The sequence below is a fragment of the Triturus cristatus genome, chromosome 6, assembly GCF_964204655.1.
Source record: "Triturus cristatus chromosome 6, aTriCri1.1, whole genome shotgun sequence".
Taxonomy (NCBI): domain Eukaryota; kingdom Metazoa; phylum Chordata; class Amphibia; order Caudata; family Salamandridae; genus Triturus; species Triturus cristatus.
Window position 1 is genome coordinate 763,050,594 of NC_140589.1, and position 20,286 is coordinate 763,070,879.

General features: G+C 43.7%; 1 protein-coding gene across 4 annotated transcripts in view; it reads right to left on the reverse strand.

The window, feature by feature from the left end:
• The window catches only part of SLC35F1 (solute carrier family 35 member F1), a 952,113-nt gene that overhangs the window by 839,786 nt on the left and 92,041 nt on the right, over nt 1-20,286 (reverse strand). The gene's annotated exons all lie outside the window — the stretch shown is intronic.

The following is a 20,286-nucleotide window of genomic DNA, read 5'->3' on the forward strand; positions in this document are numbered from 1 at the left end:
AATCAGTTTACACCGTTTACTGTCCAAGTATTATAGCGACTTCGTCTGCTCTGTTCCTTGTTGGGAAAAAAGTGATACAAATGTTACATATATTTACCTCTGTAATGTGGCCCGAGTTGTGTTTTTGGCTGTGCTTTTGTTCTCCGATGGGGTGTGACTGGCCTTAGTGGTTGAACAGGAAATGTTGTGGGCTCCCCTGAATATGAGGATGTGGTGATGCTGTGTGACCGTGAGCAGATAGCTGCGCAGTGTGGGATGCCGGCTTGCTTGAGGAGGGTAGAGAGAGCTGGGTTTGGGGGCTTGAGTGGAGACGTGTCTGACACCCCCCCTCCCCTTTCCCAGTAGCAGGCACGTTTTGGGATGAAAGTCAGATGGAATTATGCGATTCCACGGCTGCAGCTTTTTTTTCTCGCATAATTATGGAATTGCTACAGTCCCTCATCTTCTGCACAATTTGCAGATTTTAACAAAAATATTGTTTCAAGCTCAAACGGATCAAAAGTTACTAAAACCGTGGCGCCGTGGTCGCATTGACGTGAGTTTGAGCTATTGACATTGCAAATAACAATGCCTTTTATTTTTGTTTTCTTTTCAAAAACATAAATAATAGGCATTGTTATTTACAATGCCAATAGCTCAAACTCGCGTAACTGCGAGACCTATTGCATTGCAAATGCTTGTTTTTTCTTTTTGTCAATGGTATTCAGCATCATCAACAAACAGTAGTAAAAACTAAAGCTCAGCTCACGCCTTTCACAAGCCGAGACCTACTGGCTTTGCCAATTCCTGCTCCATTATATTGCTTCTACTAATCCTGTTTCTTCCAGTGTAAGATATGGAGGTGAACTTGACTGAAATGCACCCTGCTCTCAAGAATTGTCAGCAAACTGCATTCTGCATCATACCTATTTATTCTTGAGAGATAACAGGTACGCTAGTGTTTCTGTTTTTTCTACATAGTTGTATGTAACATGATTTCTAAGTAGCCATTCACAACGCTAAAGCTCCTAAAATGTGATGCATACAGTAATACTTTTCAGGTAGGAAGCAGAAAGACACGAGCACATTCATTGTTCATTAAACCAGATGTAAAAAAGTGGTTCATAATCTAATAACCCTCCGCAAGCAGGACGCCTTCCCCTTGTTCTGGGGGATATATGTGCTGTGAGTGAGCTGTAAATGTCTGAAGCGTAGGACACCCCACATTCAGAATGCAACAAGACAGAAAACGAAGAAATCATACCAGAGTGTATATTTCTGCTATGTAAGAACAGGAGTTTGCGCCTGACATAGGACCACATTTGAAGTTATGTTTTTTCAATATGGGGCTCTGTTGAGCTGGTCAATGGAATACACTTTAGTAAGATGGAGGGCGACTCATTAACAAGGCTTCCCGCGACTTCAACAGCCACCTTCCACTTCCTGTCAATGGAAAAGGCGGCTGAGGAAGGCTGATATTAATAGCTAGCAAGAAGCGCCAGTGCGTTAAGTGAGCACAGACCGTGCTCCGTCACCCACTGGCTCAGCAAACTGAGAAAGCTAGACTGACTCACGATTCAGGGACAGAAATACCACATATGCAATAAAAGGCAAAGATGGCGGCAAAGAGGTTGCACCAAACGGTCCTCGTCTTGCAGGGCATCAGTTCTTGATTCAGGATGAGCAAGGCAAAGGAACAAGGCCGACTCAAATGGGAAATCAATACAGTTGAGCAGGGCACAAGTCCTAAAAGAAGAAGTGGGAGGACTAACCTAGTTAGGCAGCATGTAAACAACATCATGGTGTGTGATATCATAGTGTGTGATATCACGGCACGTGACATCATGGAGGTTGATATCACGTTGCATGACATCACACGGGCAGCACAGGAATCGACATCACTGCCATATAAAGCGCCCTGACACCCGATCTCTCGGCTCGGGGAGGCGCTATATATACCCCTAGAGAAGGTCCCGGTGGTTCTATTGTCGCAGCAGCCCATGGCTGGGACCGACTCCGGTTGAACCCTCCACACACTCCAGGTACTTGTGGTTATAAAGACTGGATTCTATTCCTTGATGTGGACCTCCGTAAGGTGAACAGGTACTTGTGGTTATGAAGACTGGATTCTACTCCTTGATGCGGACCTCCGTGAGGTGAACAGGTATTTTGGGATGATCAGATGGTGCTGTGAGTGGCGGCTGACACCCTTGGAAGAAGAAAAAAAATAACTTAGGGAGCAGTGTGCACATCATCCATCTGGTGCTCCAGGAGGGAGGAGCTGACAGCGGCGCTAAATAGCGCGTTTGCTCACCCCGGCGCGGGACGCCAATTCACGCTATCCAGGGAGCAGTGCACACATCGGGACTGCCTGTCCCATCATCCATCTGGTGCTCCAGGAGAGAGGAGCTGAGAGCGGCGCTAAATAGCGCGTTTGCTCGGTGCGGGACGCGCACGGGCCGCACCCGGGCTAAGCCCGGGCCAAGGGCGGGCCCGTCCTTGCCCGTCATCGCCCACAAGAGGCCGGGCTGGGCCAGGGCTCTTGGATCTTTGTCCTACAATTGGTACCAGGGTCCCTTCCGCTGGGTGAGTTGCACACTTGCCCAAATTGCACATGTGAAACAGTTTCTGAAAGTTTGACCCATATTTCTCATTCTTGTACTTTCTGGAGAACAGTACTGAAGGACATAGTATCGTCTTGCCATTCCTCTGTTGGTACAGGTAATCCAACTGAGAAGACTTTATTCCATTTGACATAGGGGTAGAGTCTAATATTAGTACGGGACTTTAAATATAATTTATCCCACTGGGCTGACAATGGGGAAAAAGAAAACAATGGATGGGAATAGTGGAGAAGGGCGGGGGACAGCGCTAGAGAATCTAAGGGGAAAAGGGTCTAGAAATCCTTGAAGCAGAAGGTAACCGTTAATAATTGTACCTTGGACAGAATTGATCTGTTGATCAACGATTGTGAGGATATCTTAAGTAGTGATATATGCACTCAAGCTGCAAGCATTGAACCAAATATAGATAAGTCATATTTGCCTAAATCTACCACATGTCAGCAGATAATAATTCCTGCAATGTTTCACAAATCTAACAAGGGAGACACTGTAGAGCAACAAAAGGAGGGCTTTGTAGCCAAGAGTCAAGCTCCAGGAGGGAGTAAGGCTGATAGAGGGGAAATTCCGGTTGTTTGCACAAGTAGGTTTGCTCCCCTTTTAGATCTACATGAATAAGAAACGGGGGATGTCCATCTGAATAATTCTGTGTTGCTACCATGTAGCTCTCCACCTGCACCTCTTCTAGATAATATTAATGTCTCTCGGGGTTTGCTCTCCCTCTTTAGTGAATTAAAATCAGAGGTAGAATTAATACGTACCACAGCTGGTAGAATTGACTGTGAAGGTTGACTTTTTGACACAAAGGATCCCTCATCCTGTAGAAAGTTCTAAATGTAGTGTTATGCAGCTTGAGCAATCAAAGCCAACATCTAAACAGGAAAACCGTTCAGATATAACATCTAAGGGTGCACGGAGTAAGCCCAATACCCCACATTCTCAGACTGTGGGAGAAGAGAATAGTTCTCTTGTAGAATTGGGCGGTCCTTCTTATGGTACTGTTTTAAAATCACAGCTCTCACAGTTGAAAACTAGATGTCCTGCTAATCTAGGTATAGGGACCAATCGAAATAAATATAGGCAACAAGGTTTTACATCGCCGGGTACTGATTTGGATCAGGTACCAAAAATGTATATGATTAACGTCCCTAAATATAATATCGGGATTAATAGAGAAAATACAGATTCCCTCACAAATAAAGCAATCCACTGGATTCGCCATGTTAGGGGCTGTCGCTCTATTATTAGGAAAGATATTATGAGAGCTCGTAGACTTTCTTCCAGGACAAATCCTTGGGATTCCATAGAGCTAATATTAAGAGATCATGCCCTGGTTGAGAACTTGTTGGCCCTAGAGTTTCGTACATCATCCCCAGACCACTCTTCAGTACAATTCAGACGTTTTCCATTTGTATCCGGACAGGAGTGCCCCGGCGGGCTTGCTGACCGTATATCAGATGGACCCTCAAATTTAGATTCTAATGACTGACTAACAAATGTGTTGCAGTCGGCTAAACATCCTAATAGGGTCCCCTCTGACTGCACTCATTTTTCAAATGAGGAAGAATGTACAATGACCTCCCCTTCCCCCAATATTGATGTATCAGCTCTTAGAGGAGTTATAGAGGCAATTAATTATCATGCTATTTCACCCAGTACTACTTCCCCTGCTGTTCCTATATTGACATCAAAGAGAGCCATTGAGTTCCCAAATTCCTATGGTATCCCACTGAATGAGGGGAGATCTCTATGCCCACCTAAAACTCTAATGTCTAAACTATCGGTGGTGTCATGGAACATAGCTGGACTAAGTTCCAAGATTATATCGCCAGAGTGGCATTCATTTATTGATCAACACGATGTTTGCCTATTTCAGGAAACCTGGGCGTTAGATTCAATTCATTGCGTAGGTTTTCTGAATTATTATGTCCCCGCAATTAATGGTGGGAAGGGCAGACCTTCAGGAGGTTTGGTAATTTGGGTGCGCCAAGAGATTGGTTTTAAGGTTCAGGTCCTTGAGTCCAATAATAAGGACATACTAGTAATTAGGTTGTTGTGGGGAGTGGCTGAAGAACTTGATGTTTATAATGTTTATGCAAGGGGGACAAAGGGAAGGAAATCTGAGGTGTTAGTAGCCTTAGATACACTCCTCGGCCAACATTCCACGGGCACTGATGTAATATTAGCAGGTGATTTTAATATGACCTTCGAACCCCTTCTAAATGGCAATTTCAATTTTTATGATCCTGAAGATGATCTCTGGAGAATCCCAGAATTAGATCTAAATCCGGTAAAGAGATGGACGGATGTAGTGGTGCAGATGAACTCTCTCTGTATGGAGAAAGGTCTAAGGGCATTAAACGGTAGAACTCAGTCAGATAGAGCTGGTGTATGTACTTTTAATAATGGTTCTAGTCATAGTCGTATTGATTATATATTAATTAATTGTCAGTTCTGGCACGCGTTAAAGGACATGAAGGTAGTTGAATGGGTTGAGAGCGATCACAACCCATTATCCGTAGTCTTTGAGGTAGTGGTTGAAAAAGGCGTTCCTCAGTTCACTAGGGAATTGACAACTTTAGACTTAGTTCCCACAAATGATATGAGACGTCTAAAATGGGTAAATTTAGTAGCAAAACTGGAAGTTTTAGTTAGGATTTCACTAGATGCAGGCAAGGCGGTATTAGACCTGGAAGAACTTTTAGCTAATTTGGCACCCCCAGAAATGCTTATTGGATTTCACGCTGAGTTTTTCATTCATCTTCGTTCCTATTTTTTTTAAACTACTAAAAATAAGGGTACCCATCAAAAGAAGGGAAGCAAATGGGGATTGTAAGGAGGCTCGTAGCTCTCTGGGGCTTGCCATCAGGGAAGGTGACATCCCTAAGATCCGGCTAGCCAGGTTGAAATACAAGAAAGCCCAGGACCTGGCAAAAAAATGTTGGGACGATAATAGATGGCTGGACTTAAAAAGGGCCTGTGAAAATAAAAACCAAAAAGTATTTTGGGATGTGGTAAAATGGGGTAGAGAGAGATGTCCATCAGAGTTGGTAAACCATGTAAGCCAAGATCAATGGGTAACGCATTTCCAATCCCAATATGCTGGTGGCTTAGATGACAGGGAGATACCCGAGCTTCTTCATACTTATTATGATGGACCGGCTTTTAACAAAGATGATGTTAATATTGCTTTAGGTACTCTGCTGGGTGGTAAAGCGTCAGGTCCTGATGGAATTCCAGCTGATATATTCCTTTCCAACAAACTCAAATGGAACCGTTATTTCCTGATTTTAATGAATGAAATTGCTAAAGGTTTGCCGGTACCAGAGTCGTGGAAGGGAGCTGAGATAATTCCAATTTATAAAAAGGGTGATAAGTCATTACCTGGGAATTATAGACCCATAAGTTTAATTGATTCATCACAGAAGATTATGGGACGTTTGGTGTTAAATAAAATTCAGGAATGGATTAGTGCACAAGATATTTTATCTCCCTTCCAGGCTGGATTCCGGACATGTATTAGTACTATCTATCAAACCTTTCATTTTACATTACTCTACTGGAAGACAGTGGTTTTGGAAAAAGGCAGCTTGTACGCTGCCTTTGTAGATTTAAAGTCAGCTTTTGACCTCGTCTCCCGTAATAGATTATGGAGAGTTTTACAAGACTTGAGGATGCCCCATACATTATTATCTCTCATTGCTAGACTCCATGAGGACACATATGCAAAAATTAGGTGGGGATGCCAGGGCCAGGTTACCCCCCCATTTGGAGTGGAAAGAGGGGTGAGACAAGGCTGTGTGATGGCCCCAACCTTGTTTTCCATCTTTATTAACGGGGTAGTAAAATTCTTGGAAGATACTCCAACGGATGCTCCAAAATTGGCGGGTGTAAGAATTCCAATTCTTATGTTCGCCTATGATACGTTGTTATTAGCAAAAACACCGAGCGGCTTACAGCGTGCTTTATCTCTCTTTGAGGAATTTTGCCAACTTCGGGGATTAGAAATAAATGTCTCTAAATTTAACGCCCATAGATCGTTTGGTGGAACATTGCTGCTAAATAAACGTCCGCTGGAGCAGGTAAAAGAATATACATATCTTGGGGTTGTCATACAGAGGGATATGAAATGGGGCAAACAACTGGATATGGCTACATTGAAACATCGACAGTTAGCTGGAACTTTATTAGCTGAGTTTAATGCATCTTTTACAAAACCAGTTAGCCCAGTCCTGACTATTTATAACATGAAAGTCATTAGTGCAGTTCTTTATGGGGCAGAGTTATGGGGCTACAAAAACATGTCTAAATTGACTGTTGCTGAAAATAGTTTTCTACGAAAAATCACTAACCTCCCGCAAAGTACACCAGTGCTGCCTTTACTTAGCGATCTAGGAAGGAAGGCATAGGCCGACAGTGCCAGACTGCGACCTCTATTATACTGGCGAAGAATTTGGTCAACCCCAGAATTGTCCTCGTATGCTGAGGGTTTTAAAGACCTAATAAGAGTTGACCAATTCAAGAAGATTAAATGGTTGCAGAATCTTAGATCGATGCTAGGAAATATTGGTATGGCTGAACTTTTGGAGAATCCAGAAAAAAAGCAGTTCCCATCGAAAGTGCAATTGAAAGAAAGATATTGGGGATGGGTGGAAGCCAACACTTTCAGGAATAGTGACCCATCAACGCTGACAGGCCAATTCCTTATGGCTAAACCAACTCAAAGGCTTGAAGCCTATTGGGACACTATTACAAAGCCTCTTGTTAGAAAGCTCCTGTTCCAATTAAGAGTTGGCACACTACCTGTCAAGTCCTTTTCAGCAAGCTGGGGGACCTCAGCTGATACGTCTTGCCCCTTCTGTCATGTATCTATGGAGTGTTTGGCTCATTTACTATTTGTGTGCCCTGCTTATACTATTCCACGGCGCATATGCCTAGCTCCTATTTGCCGTGTTTTGGGTACTCGAAAATGTGAGGTTGCCCTCAGATTGATTCGCACCGAAACTTGGCTACCACTTCTCATAGCTATAGCCAAATTTCTAGGTTGGGCATGGAATAAGATCAAAAGCGATGGCGGCACTTTAACCCATGCATGTTACCCTGCCTACGAATGTAAACTGTTTGCTACTATTTGCACATTGTTATATAGTCTGGAGACGAGCTCATGAATCTTATTTTTGTTGTTTTTTTATCTGCTTTATGGTCTCTTTTAATTGAGGAAAAATTTCCTGTTTTATCAATTTTATAATATTGGTCATTTATTGTGTATTGGATTGTGCTTTTATGACACATTGTCGAATAAAGCTTTTATGACTGACATCACAGGAAGTGGCACCAGAAGCCACGACTTTACAGGAAGTGGAATCACAAGAAGTGGCATCAGATCATAAGCCCTCACATATATGTTTGGCAGGTCTATCATGAGTACGTGTGAGCTCATTTCGAGTATACATGCAAACCCTCCTGATTTAGGCAGTAGATTCACTCTTTTGTAAGCTACACATAAAACAGTGTAGCGTTTTGTCAGCGTAAGGCTTCCTTTACAGAAGGACTGAACAAAGGAACTCTTCGCCAGCCTACTCCACCAAGCATAATATTACATATGCAGCACATTTCCGTGTAGATGTGATTGCTTTAGCTGCCTGCACTCTCCCGAGGTGAGACCCCTCTCCTTTGTGAAGTATTCTTACTCAGCCTAACCCACCTGCACTCATTTTAGGAGATTGGAGCTCATTTTTCGCCAACATACCATGACCTAAAGCAAGATAGAAAGACGGAAAGGGACGAAAGGAGAAAGAGTGATAAGAAAACAATGATGAATGCAGAAAAGGGGATGAAAAATGAACCAGCGAGAATAAGCAATTTTAGGGTAGGTACAAGACAAAGGTATGCCAAGCTTGGCATTCAGCAATAGGACCCTAATAAAAAGTTTGGGGCTCTGAATTTATGTTTTAAACAAATTACGCACGGCACCCAAACCCAAAATTTCACCTCCACACTTAGCAGCAGACATCATTCATGCTCTTATTGCTGGCATAACTATATCTAAACCACCCTCACATTTACCAGCACAACCAGATAGCTCCCCTGGAATCAGTACCACCAGAATGCCCACACAAAGTAAGAGGTATCCGGTCCACATCAAAATATGTTTAAGCCACACAGTATCCAAGGATGAAATGGAAATTGTGACAAAGGTAACTGACTAAAGAAAGGCACATGCAATTCCAGTCCAAAGAAGCACTTTCAAGTAAATATTGGCCTTCTGAAGTAAATATTACTAGTTTACATAGAAAAACTACAGAAGTGGGGAGATGTAGGAACAGCGAGAGACACCACAAACTATCGTCAGTAATCAGAATCCACACTAGATTATGCTCGCTAATAAGACCTCTGCATATTCTAGACATGTTACACTGCCCATATGGTGCACCAGAGATGGCCTACTTATTTATAGTAACACTGACCTGTGGGCTTCACCTATTCACTGTAACCTCAACCTGAAGGAGCCAGCCCGAGGTAAGCACACATGATCTTTCATTTCATATATAGCATAACTCTAAATTAAATCAGTCTCCCAGACCTAAGAGCATCATAACAACAAAGCTAGCCTGTGTTATTGTGTTTTAATTCAGTACATACAAACTTTGTGACATCGCTGCAGTAGGTAGGTGTGAGGAGGGCAAAAAAACAAAACCACCCATACCTCGGCACGGTAATAACTTGGCAAAATTTAACACAGCCTTATCCAGTGCTCTTGAATTTCCAGTTACAAAAATGCAACTTGTCTTCCTTTGAACCAAAACAGCTCTTCAACATTTAGTGATTGTATTTTCTCCCTAAAGCTCCTCACACACGCCTACAAAGCCCTCCACTATGCCGGACCAGCATACCTGAACCACTGCCTCTCATTCCACGCACCCACCAGAGCAAAGAGATTCTTATGTTACTTGCAGTTCCACTGTAATCCTTCTAATATAGCACACTGAGCTATGGAAGATGATATGTGACTTCTACATCTTGTAATCCCCCAGATTTATATAACACACCCTGTACATTAATTTACAAAGCATATAATTTATTGTATATGTAATATGTACATGTGATGTAAAGCGCTCTGACACCCTGCATTGGGACGACTAGCGCTATACAAGGAAAAAAATAATAAATACTGAGAAAGACCAACACATGTGTCATTCTTGCAGTGCATGCATATCTCCTAAACAGGGACTAAACAAAGTGAAAATGTGCCTCTCTTAAGTATGTGTGAAGTAATAACAAGGTGTGGCCCTTTGTTTCCCCTCAGCTGCATTTGCTTCTAGGTGTGAGACTCCTGACTGCTCCTAGCCAGGAGAGTCGAACAGAAGTAGGCCTGATGACCCCTCAATTTTGGTCTTTATTATGGGCTCAGCAGGAGTCTGAAATAAGAAAGCCTGTCCCCGCCTGCACGTTGTAGCAAATGCAAAGCAGACATGCTTAAAATGTCCCGGTGTTTGAAAATTACACCGGGACGAGTTTAGCACATTATTCAGTGGGGTCCAACCTCTTGGAAGGGTGGACATAGTCCACCCTATGAAAATGGTAGGTGGACACTGACAACCCGCGTGTACCCCCGACTTGTGCCGTGCAGTTGAGGGTGGGCGGAAGTAACAGAGAGAGGGGGTGAAATTAAAATAAAGCCTGGTGATGGGCGGAGAGGAAAGGTAGCACACAAGGGAGAGAACAACACAGACGCAGTGGTTGGGGTTAGGAAGGGAGGGAGGAAGGAAACACTACGGTGCGCTGAAGCTGGGCATTTGGAAGGGAAGAAGCACACGAGAGAACAGTACAGAAAGCACATGCACTTTCGCAGAGGGCTTAATTAAAAAATAGTTCCCTAAAAAGTGAGCTGTGGAAAGATACAAGAAAGTCAGTCAAAATGATCTTCTGTAAGAGAGGAACAAACACAAAAGGAAGGAAGAAGGAAATCCATTGAAGAAGCAAGCAAATGAGGGACAAAAAAAAAGTCCACCAATGGAAGCAGTGGGTGGGCTCTTAGCCCACTGTAAGATCTTGGTATAGCCCACAGAACGTCTTTTGTAACCTAATAACTAAAAGCCCTATGGTAGGCGAGACCTAAAAATGATATTTAAATTCTACTGAAGACAAAAACTTATGAACCTGGGTCCAAATGATGCTTTTGTTTACCTTTCTGCAGCATTCATGTTATGGATAAAATGGCAGGAGGTATTGATTTGAATGAGCACATCTTTATTTCTAAACAACGTTCATAAGAGACAGAATTTCAAAGATCATTTTCACACCAGTCATCACAACCTTAAACAGAATCTATTTTAATGTGATATGGTATCCCTGAAGTCTCAGTGTAAATTAATAGCAGAGCTATTCCGCGATGAATTCTAATGCGATTGTTCACACGACAGCGAGGGGATCTGTGCTCTCTTGGCAGACGGCAGTCTACAAAGTAACTGAAGACAAGAAGATAATCATTTCTACAGTCTCAAAGGCCTACTGGGGTAAATGAATACTTACCAACAAAACCTAGCACCCATTATTGCCCTAACAGGCTTTACATTCAGCAACTGCACATCTCCTCACCCAACAAACCTTCAAAATGATGCAGCTTAGAGTTAGGTTGTTGGGAACCCAGGGTCCCAAGTTGTGGAATGTGCTATACAGAGATGTCCATTCTAGGTGCAGGAGTGCCGGAACAATGTAATCTTTGATGGGAATTAACTGGACAATTCAAAGAGTTACATTTAGAATAAACGTTATCGTTTGTGGATCTCATTGAAATCTGGAATGGATAGTGGCCTCTTGGACATAAGTCGGACACGCTTGCACTAAAACCAAACCTCAGGGCTTGGCCAAATTTGCAAGCCTTTCAGAAAAGGCGAGGAGCTGGTCCATGTTATCTACAATAGAAGTCACGTTCCTGGAGGTAGTGATTGGAGGATAATATATAGGAACTTTTTTCTCAATGAATGTTAGGTTACGTTATTCCAATTTGTATAGCACACTGATCACCCTAGAGCAGAGGTCTTCAGTGTGTGGGGCACGGCCCCCAGGGGGACCGTGGAGTCCTGGGAAGTGGTTGCTGCATTCCCCAGACTCCATGTTGTGCGTGGATTCCAAAACGTTTGTTTTTGTTTTGGAAAAAGACAAACCTCCTGGGACAGCTAATTTCACTTGTTAAAATGCTTCAGTTGGGTCTCCTGTTTTGTGAAAGGTTTTCGTGCCAGGGTGTCTGGTCTCCTGAAAGAAATGCAAATGTGCCCTATTAGTTAATCTACAAGTGCAAAGGGTGCTTGGGACCCAGTGAATCACTCCAACCTTTGTGATGACAAAGATTTTTTTTTTTTTTAGTGGTGGTGCAAAGAGTTAACAACTGGGCTGTGAAGTACTTGCTATTAATCTTAACTGTAGTTACACAGCCCTTAGTACCCTTAAGGAGGTGTTGAAGGGACAGTTATGTAAAAAAATCACATTACATACACCCTGATATTACTAAGATCTAAATTTTATCATAAAGCTTTTTACACATTTTGTATCAGTCTACCTTATACTGTGTGTAATGCAATGCGAGTATAAAATAATGACTTCCATTTTCACAATGCTTTCTGTCACAGGCTGTGACCTCATAGCACTAAAAATACACAAGTCACTATTCTCCACTGCACCGACCAAGATTTAATTTTGTGGCTCCCTGCTTACACACAGACCTTTGCAGTGAATTAACTAATAGAGGTTTCATAATGTAATACAGTGCATTTTCCACTGAGAAACAACTTTTTAAATTTATTTTTCATTTACACTGCCCATTATTTTATATGTAGGTACTTGATGGTGAAAGACCTAAAAAACATACAGAATATTTTGGAACTTATTTATGGGAGCACAGCATCACTTTTTTTGACGCTCCGGAGGCGCAAACGTCTCAACCATACATATGAGGCAGCGCAAGTCACCCTGCATGACTTTGCATAGCCTCATAGATATGGAGTAAGACAAAGCAGCACAAGTCACTGCATTGCCTTACTCTGCATCAAGGAGGTGTTCCATAGGCGTTGCGTGGGAGTTCCCATATATTACCCATTTATTCTGATGCCACCCCATATTTACAAAATCACGTAAACATGGGGCAGCGCTAAAAATGTATGCCTCCCCAGCAGAGGCGTAACGAGGAGAAATGTTTTAATGTTTTAATTTCTCATTGGTTTTTCCTCTTTCCATGTGTGCTGCATTCTGCAGCTCACATAGAAAGAGAAAACACCTCTTGGGATTGTTTTTGTGAAGGAAGGTGAACCTTCCTGCACAAAAACAATACTTCCTATGTTGGTGCTAGGCAGCAATTTGTGCGCCAACGCAAGAGGAAAGGACAGGAATGCACTGTATTTCATAAATATGGTCCATTCCTGCCCTTTCACATTGGCGTCGGGCAGCGCAGCAAGAAGGCTTGCAGCGCTGCCCGACGCCAATTCTTCATAAATGAGGCCCTTTGATTTTACCTACACCTCTGACCATGCCCTCACGCGCACTGCTAAACACTGTTCAATATTATTTCCCAACCGTAAAAATGATTTGCTGTGGGAATTGGGGGCGTTTATGGTTGTTGATGATGTGGAGTACCAGGCTCTAGAAATGTTGTTAGGAGGGGGTCATTAGGCATCAAAATGTTTGAAGACCTCTGCCCAAGAGGGTAGCAAGGTGCTTGCAGGTATGTAGGCTGTGCTCACACAGCGGGTGGTTCCTCGAAGAGCCAGGTCTTCAGCTTCTTGCAGAACTCAAGAAATGACAGACGGACAGGACCCATAGGGGACCCCTACTTTTGATTTATATACGGTCATTTCAGGGACATTGGGAGATCCCAAACATTATTCTGCAACCTCCCTTTGATTATTCATGACCAAATTATGCAGCACCAAAAGGCAAATAATGCAAAGTATTACTTCATAATTTTGCTATTTTTTTCCAACTTTAAAACTGTGTGGGCAAAGTTTCATCTCATTAGTGCTATTTTAATATCCAAATACGGTTATAAGCAGCTGAAAAATGATCAGTCAAACTTTGCATAGGGTTTACTACACTACAACACGTCTTGCTACAATTTTAGTACTTTTGGATCTGTTGAGCAAGAAACACTTTTTTTGATAAAATCTTCAGATAAAAAATGCAGCGGCAGCAGAATCACATGAGTTCCAGTGGTATAACCAAGAAAGTGGACAGACCAACAAAATGTGTGTCACTTGAATGCACCATCTCTTATTGCATCAGTACACTGCTGGAGGCAAGCAGAAAGTACAGGAAAGGTACAGGGAAATATAAATTCACTTCATCCATATTCATTGGAGTAGAATGGAGCTTTGCTTGGCACAGTTCTTCGAAAGAATTTGCCTTTGTTAGCTTGAGAGACAAGTGAAGAATTGCTGTTAGTAGTTTCAGAATAACCAGGTTTTCTGAAAAGCAGAACTATTAGAGGCAATACACTAATAATGAACTTACACTAGGAACACAGTAAGATAATTGTGCCCAAAAATAAGTTGTTTTACTCTTGCAGCAGAAGGACTGAAACTGTTGTGAAATTCTTAATGAAGGAAATGTGTTTCCATGCAGGTGCGGAGTAAAGAGAAGAAGAAATCTGATCTAGGAAGAGCAAATACATGGGCAGGAAGTGTAACACCTTAACACAATAGGGTATCCCACACCGAGGAGTATACTCAAATGTGGGTCCACTGAGAAGCAAGCAATGCTTAAAAAATAAAAGTTTTGTTTGTTAGACCCTCATCCACTCTATTAGTGACCTGCTTCATCATCGGGTCTCATCGGGTCTAATCCTGGTCTCTAAAAAGAAGAATGGTCTCAACCATATTCCAGGGACACCCTTGGATAATACTGCAGCCGGGGTCTTAAAAAATGTGTCAAATTAATAGAGCATTATATGCCTGATTAAAACCCCTTCATATCTATTTTTACTCATACCTGAACAATCAGTATTAAAGGGATACCTGGGTTGTTCAAGGTGTTTTTTTCTTTTTTTTCTAAGACCTATAATATCTAAAGTGCTCCTTGGAATATATTGAGCCCATCCAGGTTTTTGAGGACCAGGATGAGACCCGATGATGAAGCATGCCACTAATAGAGTGGGTGAGGGTCTAACAAACAAATCCTTTTGGTTTTATTGAAGCAGGGTTCGCTTCTCTGCGTACTCAATTTTGAGTATACTCATTGGTGTGGGATACCCTGTATGTTAAGGTGTTATTTTGGGAGATTGCGTCCCCTATCGATTAAAATGTCTCTCTCCCCTTCTTGAGAGGTTGTCTGATGACCACCGACTCGGATCACCATGATGTGGACAGGAGGCTAACAGTCTTGATAGCCCAGAATGCGGAAATGGGCAGTCCTTTTGTAGTTTATTGCTCCGGAAGGGGGAAAAGTGAAATACAGTGACAATGTACAAGAAAGAGAGATTTGAATCAACTTCAAGACTGCGACGTGAGAGAGTAGGAGAAAAATTGGAAGGTGAAATTGAACTAGACATAGGGGACAAGTGAGGGCAAGGTAGCTTGAAATTTGAGGGTCTCAGTTTTGGTATTGTTAAAATGTAATGCATGAGAAGGCATCAAAGAATATATAACTGATAGAAAGAGGAGATGGAGTCATGGGAGTGAAAGAAAAGAAAAAGATGAAAAGCTGGGAATCTTTGCTGAAATGTGTGAGGAGATACTGCAAGAAGCCATAATTAGACAGAGAGAGGAGATGTAGAGAGGCAAAAGACAGGGCCACGGCCAGATGCACCGGAGACTCTGCTGAGAACTACCAAAGAGAAGGACAGAGAGTTGGTCCAAGAGACAGAGTATGTGCCATCCCAGACGTAAGAAAAACACTAGAATAGAGAGGTACTAAGGTGTTCAAGTGAAGCCCAGCTGAGCAGCTCCTCCTTTGGGAATCGTGTGAGCTGGTCTATGGACCACTGCCTCCTCCACCTATGTGTTCCCAAACTTGATATCTTTTGTAAAGCAGCCCCTGTTTCTTTAAAGAAAACGAGCTGATTTTAAAAAAACGTTTTCATTTGGAAATGCGAACGTAGAGCTATTTGGCCTGCTGTTTCGTGCAGGCCACCACACCTACAAAAGCAACTAATCTCTGGGGGACACAAATATAAACCCTCATAATTAATATTTTTTTTTTGTTGCATATTTATATAGCGCGAACTCGACCCGAAGGTATTGGAGCGCTTTACACGAGCACCGTATTTACATTACACATCCAGGCACGGGGAGATAAAGTGATTTGCCCAGAATCACAGGATGTGGACGCGACCCCGAGGCTCGAACCCTGGTTTCCAGCACCAAAGTCGGCAGTCTAGCTGACGGACCACATCCCCATATTCATGAGGCAGGTCATATTGCGGCCACCCGCGAGTGGGAATTTTGTGATGTGACCTATTAGTACGCAGTTCGCATCACAAAATTACAGGCAGGTCACAAAAAGTTGGTATGCATGCAGCACCCATTTAGTACGTCTGGTCCGCAGTCACTAAAATGTTTCTTCTGAAATGATTTTCAAAGTGCTTTCTCTTTGCCAGTAGGAGGCAATGCTGACTGAACTTGCTGCACAACCGCCTGAGTGAATTCCTGTTAGAAAAGTGAAGCCATGACTTCCTCCACGTAGTCCGTGTGCGCAGAGTGCAGGGAACTCCGTTCCTGCACTTGGCCAGCTCCTCCGTCACAAGACTGCAGACTGTTGACAGGAGCTGCTCCTGGTGAACTGCATGAAGAAACTGTAAATGCTTGATGCGTTGCAGATATGTCTCTTGAGTAGGCAGGAGGGCATGCAGACGGGCAGTCCAAGGTGGCCTTCACCACAGAAAACAATAGCGTCAGAGCGGACATGCTGTCGAGTACATGATCAGACCACTGAAATGTCTAATGTGGACCTCGTTTTTTCGCGCCTTTTCCTGCTGAAAGAAAAAATATATACGCCAGGGAAAGGAGACACTGCACAGAACAAGCATTGGTAAGGCATCAATTTCGCCTATGTAAATAATAAAGAGTTGTTTTCATCAATCATCGTCCGGCAGAAGGTAAGAGCTCCCTGACAGATAACATGGGAGTGGAGAGGATGTGGCGCAGCTGCAAGAGCTGCTGACTGGACAGCTGGGGATCCCAGTTTGAGTCTCGGTGGCGCCTCCTGTGACTTTATGCACATCACTTAATCTCTCCGGGTGATAGATCGTTATACAAATATGCTGCAAGAGTAAAAGGTAAAACTGTATGGAAATATGGTTCCAACAAAGCGGATGTTAACAGTATTTCGGCAGCAGGAAACTGATAAGAGAAGCAGACGAGGACAAAGCATTGGTAAAGGCGGAAAAATATGCTACAGCCAATAGAAATGAAGGAAAGGTAAGTGGCATGCTCAGGAACCAATGAGAAGCCAGGAAAGAGAGGAGGTGGGATGTAACTCCCTTTTCAGTTTATATTAAAAACAATGGATCTCTAAGGCACAGCGCAAGCGCTGTGCAGGCGAAACCTAAAAAGGGACACCAACCACACTGCAGATGCATGGGTAAGAAGAGTAGATACCATTGGTGCAGCGGGTGCAGTGGCACAGGGGCCCAAAGCCCTGAGGGGCCCATTGAACTCCAATAATTGCCGTATGTTGCTCCCCAAATGCAGTCAAAGGGGGCATTCTTTTTGTACCCCCGCTTTTCCAACCTGGAAAGGCGTTTACTCCTTCCTTTCAGAGAATCAAATGTGCATGTGTTTCCAACAAGTGCACACCCAAAAACGTACAAGCTTGTGTGGGTTCACTTGCCCCTGCATGGTGTACCTCCCAGAAGCAACAGCATTCCTGGCAAACCACTTTGCAAGTGTAAAATTCTACGTATCAGGAATCAGGAAGTGGAATATGCCCTCACATATTGCTGTTTTTGTGCAGTTTAGCGGAGTAGTGTGCAATTTAGGGTAGCCTCACTTTGTCAACTATATGAGCGTGCATATGAGTTGTGCGTGGGGAGGTGGGTGCATGGGGTGTCTCAAGTGTTTGTTTGTTAGAGCGTGCATTGGTAAGTGTCATCTTCAACATGGTGCTCACTTACAAAAAGCAAACAGAATGGTAAGGCCACATTTTGCTCGGATTACCTTATATAGTCATGCCACACAAGGGGCCTCCCATCCCCAGTGAAGGTGAAAACTCCCTAGCAGGAGCATCGAGAGTCCACTATTTTGCAGTAACGCGCGCCAATCATCTGCGCAAAACCTTAGAGTAAAAATGTCCAACTGAGGTCAGGCCTCAGTCTATCATCCTTCCGAGGCTGAAGTAGAGTCATCATTATTATAAGTGATGCTAAACACATATCGCCAATCACCCTCTTGGTAAAAGCTCATGATAATGGCCAAGTGGTGGCCACAAAATGGCGGACACAGGGGCAAACATTTTAAGGTAGAAGGGCCTCTAGCGCAGCAGGTCTGTAGAGCGCATGGTACGAAAGCTGCAGAGCAGCGACGCACAGCCCCCAAGTGTTGGCCACAAAATGGCGGACACAGGGGCAAACATTTTAAGGCAGAAGGGCCTCTAGTGCAGCAGGTCTGTAGAGCGCCTGGTACGAAAGCTGCAGAGCAGCGACTCACAGCCCCCAAGTGTTGGCCACAAAATGGCGGACACAGGGGCAAACATTTTAAGGCAGAAGGGCCTCTAGCGCAGCAGGTCTGTAGAGTGCATGGTACGAAAGTTGCAGAGCAGCGACTCACAGCCCCAAGTGTTGGCCACAAAATGGCGGACACAGGGGCAAACATTTTAAGGCAGAAGGGCCTCTAGTGCAGCAGGTCGGTAGAATGCGTGGTACGAAAGCTGCAGAGCAGCGACTCACAGCCCCGACCTGCATTGACAGACAGTCAAGTTTTTAGCATATCTGTTGAATATGCAAAGACCCTCCTATTTAGATCTACGGCATGCTAATACGTCTAATGCATATTCATGATATATATCTGGAAAAAACAGCTTGTCAGCAGCACTCAAGGAATTCACGTTGCAAAGACTTCACACTGAGGGGAGCTTCATATGTCATGGTTTTGTTACCAGGCGCCTTAAAATGAGATCATATGAAGTCATTTTGAAAATACTTATTATTCTGGAAACATTCCATCTAGGTGAGAACAAATCAGATGATCTGCGAGACGTGAACGTGTCAGCTGTTTCTGAATTCGAATTAGCTGCCTTTCATCTACTTCTGAGCGGTGTGCGGCTGGTCGTGAAGGATGTGCAGTTTCCGGCGGCTTGCTTGAGCAGTGGAAATCATGGCCATTATGTTCCTCCGAGATCTCCGCGCCTTGCTGGCCGGAAGCGTAGCAAGGTTGCCTTGGGCACCAGTGCAAGCAAGGAAAACTACCCCTTTGACTCCTTTTGGGGATGTAAAATATAGCAATTTTCAGGGTTCGATGGGCCGCAGAGGACCCTGGTGCCCCTGCACCTGTTGCACCCTTGGTAGCCACGCCCCTGTTACTGACTGCACAGTTATGTTTTACAAGAATGCTGCGCTCTTGAGGCAAAGGTATCCACATTCGTAATCCGATATTCGGTGCATGAGTGGCTTCATCACCACTCACCACACAGGAACTCACTGCCTCCCTGCAGACATGCGCAGCAGAGGTTTTCTGTATATATACTTAACATAGTGCTAAATATACAGCAGAATTTTTCTGTTCACAAACTTAAATATGCAATGGAATTGACCTGTTGATGCTACTGTTGCAAATAGGCCTCTATTTCCCCCTCTGACTTCCTCGTAATCACTCTATGGAACATTTTCAGGTCCCACATGCAGTCGTCTGTTCCAGAATCTTAGTGTGTATGTTGCAGGAACTATTTTGAACACAGCTTTGCTGGAATGAACGGCAGTGTGGTCAATGATGTTCCTCTTATACTTAATGTTGTCCATTATTCATTTTGCTGTTCACTATTGCGTCCAAAAGGTTGTGCTGTATTGAATTTGCATTTATATAGTGCTTCGTACCCCTAACAAGGCGCTGAAGCACAGTGGCAGATGAGGAGCGTGCTGCTTCGTAGGTGTGCTTAGGCCTACGTATGGGGGGACCCCCCTCCCCCCATACATTAGCCACGCGGATCCCCCCATCCGCGTGGCTAAATCACGAATCTCGTGCACCTTCAAGTGAGGCTGCTGTGTGTTACTGCTCCGTCACGAGATGGCCTCAACCTAGAAATTAATGTTGCTGAACACTTGGTAAGATCACACACAGCCCTACTAAGTATTTTCAATTAGTACACGACGTTTCAATTTGTGTGATATGCTAATCGTACGTGCAAAGTATCTTTTTTTTTAATTGAGCCAAATTACGATTTTGACAGCATCGTTTTCACATGCATATGCCCACAACGTACATAGATACTGAAGGGGAATCATAAATATCCCTGTACTTTTATGGTTCACAGCTAAGCATGCCTCTTCCCAAGACTGTTGCTGCTTGAAGTGAGACAGGACATCCTGGTAAAAATCACCAGTGTTAACCCCTTCCATGCTCATGACGAGCCCAGCTCGTCATGAGTCACAGTGGAGCTGTGCTCATGACGAGCTGGGCTCCTCATAACGGCCGCAGCCCGCCCACGTGCGATTGATTCCCCACCTGTGTGGGAGAATTAATCAGTGGGCGGGGTCGTGACGAGCCCA